Below are 6,080 nucleotides of genomic sequence, written 5' to 3' on the forward strand. Positions count from 1 at the left end.
CTCCGACCAAATCTGACCTCCGAGCTCTGAACACTACAAAACAGGGAAAAAGGAAATGGGGTAAGCACTTTGTGCTTAGTAAGCTCATGTAACAAGAATTATACTTACCTAATATTTTCAATACAATACAATAAAAATCCGTATATCCATTCAATGCATTATTACCCTAATATGCACAAACTCAACATTCAAGTTAGTACAATAATTTCCATGTACCAATAATATATACTATGATTGATGAGCTCGTCAATACCATGATTTCCATTTCCTTGTTATTTTTCCATATTTATCCCGTTGAATTTCTTGGAATTTTTGATGGATTTTCAGAGGTACACTTTTAGTGTACAATTTCGGGTCTGTCAATTCATATTCATGTGCGCACATTTTCATTTCAGAGAGCACACTCCCGCGAACCTCAACCTTGCAGTGGGATTACCAGTCTAGGCTAAATCCCCTGCAACTTCAATTACTCTAATGAGCTTGGATCTGAATTACCAGTCCAGGCTAAATTCAGACCCTAATTCAGATTACCCGTCCGGGCTAAATCCATTTTACACATATTCTTCGGGAGGGCTATATCAAGATAGGATCACCCGTCTGGGCTAGATCCTTTTTACCGTCAATTCCTTTTCAGAAATCCATCGAATTTTCCTTTCATTCAAACGAGATTTCTTCCCATTTTATCAGATATATCAATGTTTCATTAATTTTCATACAATGAACACTCAAATCATATTCACATCAATAACATACAATCTCAAGCATTTAAGAATATAATTCAAGTTACACGAACTTACTTTGATACTTGTTTGTAAACAGTAAAAATCTACTAATCCCGAACTTTTTCCTTTCCTCGATCTAGCTTCGTATTTGAATCTTCTGGATCTAAATAAATAAATTTAATTATCAATTTAATACATTTCATGTTCATATGCAACATTCTCTATAATTCAACTATTATTTATAATTCATTCAAAGTTGTCTACTTGAGTCATAGTCACTAAATTATTTATAACTTGAGCTACAGAACTCCAAATTAAGATCTGTTAATTTTCCCTGAAACTGGACTCATATATATTTTTACCATAAAATTTTCAGAATTTTCGGTTTAGCCAATCAGTACAGTTTATTCGTCAAAGTCACCCCTGTTCTGTTGTCTAACAGTTCTGACCCTTCTTCACTAAAAATAAATTATCTCTTTATACAGAATTCAAATGATGTTCTCCTTTGTTTCTATTAAAAATAGACTCATTCAGAATTCTATACATATAAATTTAAGTCCCTAATTATTTTTATTCAATATTTTATAATTTTTCAAAGTCAGAACAGGAGGAACCCGAATTCATTCTGACCTTGTCTCACAAAATTCATTATATCTCAAAATTTACAAATCCATTGCTTACAATATTTCTTCTATGAGAAACTAGACTCAATAAGCTTTAATTCCATATTTTGTTCATCTTCTAATTCGATTCCTACAATTTTTTGGTGATTTTTCAAAGTTAGTCTACTGCTGCTGTCCAAACTGTTTTAGTGCAAGCTGTTTATTACCATTTTCCCCCTAAGCTTTTAATAAATGATAATTTCGTCCCTACTCAATTAGCATCTCAATTGAGCTGATTTTTCTCAATTAACATTTTATTCTATCACCTTAAACTAGTTTACAACCTTTAGGAATCAGAATTTCAGCAATAGACTTTAATTCCAAACATTTTCACAATTAGGTCCTAAAAATCAATTTCCATTGAAATTGCCTAATAAAATCATCTCATAAACAAATTAAAGTTTTAATTTCATTCTATTTCATCATAAACTTACAGCACTCAACCATGGTGACTTTCAATTTCATCCATGAAATCAAAAACTAATGAATTTAATAGTAGGACCTAGTTGTAAAAGTCTTAGAAACACAAAAACTACAAGAAAAAGGCAAGGATTAACTCACTTGGTGCAAAAATTATGAAATGCCAGCTTAGAGAACCCTCCTATGGCGTTTTTAGCTGCTGGAATTGAAGAGAAATGAAGAGAAATCTAGATATTTCCTATTTAGTCCTAGTTTTATTTAGTTAATTTTGCAATATTCCAATTTTACCCTTAATTTATCAATTTTTCTGCTGATTTAATACCCTTTCCGTCCAGCCTAAATAACTTTTGGGTCTAATTTCCTTTTAAATCCTTTCTCATTAGACTCTTAAGCTATTTAATCACTCTAGCAACTTTTACACCTATTACAATTTAGTCCTTTTCATTTAATTGACTACCCAAACATTCTAACGAAATTTTAATACCACATTAATAACATTTCATAAATATTTTTAAAATTATTTTTGACTCGGTTTTACGAGATAGAGGTCCCGATACCTTATTTTACCCAATTTCTTCAATAATTTCTTTTTCTAACTAATCACTAAATCGATAAAATTTTCCTATCAATATTTTCATACGATTTTCCTATCATATCAATTTTCAAGCAAAAATATTGAAATAAATTTCTCTTTAAATCGGATCTATGGTTACGAAACCATTGTTCCGATAACCTTGAATTTAGGCCATTACAGAATTAGCACCACTAAGCATAAAAATTGTTCAGCGTACGGTTTGTTTATTTTTCCGTGCGCAGGTAGTTAAATTCGTTAGATCGCTCCAGCAGCATCCGAAGAATCGAAGTTTAGATCAAATAATGTTGGTGAAGAGTTTACTTTATAGTTGATGTAAATGGCATGTACCTAGGCTTATAAATATATAATATTATGTCATAAACTGAATTTAAATATTTTCATTATGTTTTCTTAGCTAGTATTTTATAACTAATGTTTTGATAAAATAGTAAAGTATAGAAATCTAGTTTATTGATATGTTTTGAGAAATCGTAATGTTGGAAATTAATTTGGGAGATAATTTGAATGTGGATATTTTGTGAAAATTTAAATTATTTTGCAGGGGTTTTTACGTAAAATAGGCAGCAATGTTGCCAAATTTTTATATAATAATTTTTCCAGTAGGTTTTCTTTTCAAAATAAAAATGAAAAAGTAAGTTGCTTCGGCAACGAAATGTGGCATTTTATATTCGGATCCAACAACTGGGTCAGGTATAAGGTGTCACATAATTCTTCACGAAATCAACAATAGTAACTTTTTAAAACTTTAACAGTTTCACAAATTGATACTTGGGCTAGCTAAATCAATTTTTCATGACTTTAAATCTACAAAAATTATAAGAAAATGACTTAATTGAACTTACCAAATTCATTGCGAAAAGCTTACGATTTCAAAGTTTTCTTTAGTTTTTCTTTCTAATATTTTCGATGGTTTAGGAGAGGAAGATGACAACTTCCCACTAGTGTTTTCTTCATATACTAACCTTAAATTTTTAATTAAGCTTCATTAACCATAATTTATTATTTAATTAAACAAATTTTGATTAATTAATTAACCTTAAACCATTCATCATTACCATCTACTAAGTAATTGAATTCATTGGTCTAATAACAATTTTAGTCATTGGGATAATTGTTATTTAAGTCTTCAATTCATTTTCTAATTAAAAATTTATAGCAATTAGACTTTTATAATTCAATCTTTGGGCCCTAATTACTCACAATTTCGACTAAATCACTTAACCCAATTTCATTTCATTAATATATTAACTCCGTAAATATTCTTATTTACTATTTTTAGACTTGGTTCACGAAAACATGATCTTGGAATCACATTTTTCGACACCATTAAATTTTGGGTTATTACATAATATCTTAGCAACAAGAAGGGATTCAAGATATGCAAGACTAGTTTTTTTGGTAAGTCTTGTGTTGAAAAAAATGGTTTGAAAAATGTTTTAGTTGGCAACATTTTTCACAAAATAAGACCTTTATCGTGATACTTATAATAATAAATCTTATCAAATAAAGTACTTATGATTCTAAGCTGAGAGATATGTTGAAATTGCAAATTTGGCTTTTAAGAGGTGTCTGATTTGGCGAGCAATCCAACTAGAGTCCAAATCCTTCAAGCTTTCAATCGAATGAACTTATTCATTATTCTTGAACTCTCAGATACTTAGAAATGAGCTTAAACTCAAAGAACCAAACACATGATGAAAATTGAGATTTCCTATAGGGGAAGTAAACTTCCTTTTAGACTGGGAAACAAAATTATAATTTCTATTTCCAAATTTAAATTATAATTTCCAAGAAGATTGCAATTATAATCTTGCAAATTAGAACAACAGAAATTAGAAAAATCAAATTTATTTGAGTTCAAGAAAAATCAACACAAATAAATTTTCACTAAATTTTGATAGAGCTTCCCTTCAGTATGTGTATATCAAATTCGACATCTCCTAGTCTTTATTTATAGTGGAAAAATCACAAGAGTTGTATTTAAACTGGTTGAACTTAAAAGTAATTATTTAATAGAAAATTAAGTCCTCCTAGGACTCTTTAAAATAAGTTTTAAGTATTTTTAATTTTTGTAAGTTTATAAATTTTAAATTTTTTTAATAATTTTAATGTTTTTTATATTTTTATTTTTACTAATTATCTTTTAATTTCATAAAATTTTAACTAATTGCTTATGTGGCATATAAAACAAAAATAATGTCATGTTAACAATAAATACAATCATGTTAGCATTTGGATATCACATTAGCAAGTTAATGGAATAAATAATTTCTGTAACACCCTTAACCTGTCTCTGTCGCTGGATTGGGGTTAAGGAGCGTTACAATACAAATCAAGACATTTAACATCAAACAAAAACAAAAAATATAAAATAAATAATAACACTCAATAGCTTATAAAAATAAGGGTAAAAATACACTTACAGGCCTTAAATTGAGCTTATGGGGTCCTAAAAATAGTTTGGGAGCAATCCGAGACTAATTTGAATTAAAATAGAAAAATATGTAAAAATTTGAAAATTTTGGAAACAGGGGTCACACTGTCGTTTGGCTTTCCCACGCGCTCATGTGGTCAGACCGTGTAACTAACTGTAACCGTGTGGAAAATCCTGCACCTAAAAATTAATAAAATACATGGCCATGTGTCCAGACCATATGCTTCTAAAACAAGGCAAAGTTTCATCCAACACTTAGGTTCCAAGCCAAATCAAAATCAACTATTTCCATACTTTAAAAACACATTTAAACAAGCCTAAAACATGCCAAAACAATCAACCTCAAGTTCTAACCAATATGCCATTCAGAGGCACCTCAACTTAAAATAATTTACTATCACTCTATAGCCTAACTTACTTCACTGCAACCATAAACATTTCAACAATTTGAACCACACATATAAACATGTTTAAAACATGCATTTACATGTCACTCAGAGTGACCAAAAGACACTTATTTACAAAGCTTTACAAGTCCACCACAAAACATGATCTCCAAAAGATATGACCAAACCAAGTAGACCAAGTAACATATTAATGACACTTATTACATATGAGCCTTATTCAAGCCATTTATAACCATAGTCAAAATGTTAAAAAACTACCAAAATGATCGACGAATAGTGTGATAGGGCTCCAACAATATTTCAACCGAATGATCTTTCCGATGATCTACAAAACAGAGGAAAAGCAACTACGTAAGCATGTAATGCTTAGTAAGTTCGTATAAATAAACTTAAATTTATCGTTCCTTAACATTTAATCATTCAATAATGCTCATTAAATCATATAGGACTTAACTCTCCTAACACCACAATTCACATCATTAGTATATAGATTAACATTACATCATTTATGAACATGGTATACAACATGAATTGTTTACAATTTCTCATCTCACATCACATATGTGATTAATGCTCTTTTTCCATACATAATTAAAGCTCACCTTACAATTTCGTACCGTCATTGATATCCATAATTCCATATATAAGCTTTTCAATTCATTTACTTACCCATTCAACCATATAGAATAACATCAGATACTAGGGAACACTTTTTTATAGAATCATAACCTTTTCAATAATGCTCACATGAGCTATGAAATAGGTCTGCTCACACGAGCTGTGGGTCAAAACGTTAGCTACTCGATGATGCTTACACAAGCTGTAGAGGATCTGCAACAA

The sequence above is a fragment of the Gossypium hirsutum genome, chromosome A09 (assembly GCF_007990345.1).
Source record: "Gossypium hirsutum isolate 1008001.06 chromosome A09, Gossypium_hirsutum_v2.1, whole genome shotgun sequence".
Lineage (NCBI taxonomy): Eukaryota > Viridiplantae > Streptophyta > Magnoliopsida > Malvales > Malvaceae > Gossypium > Gossypium hirsutum.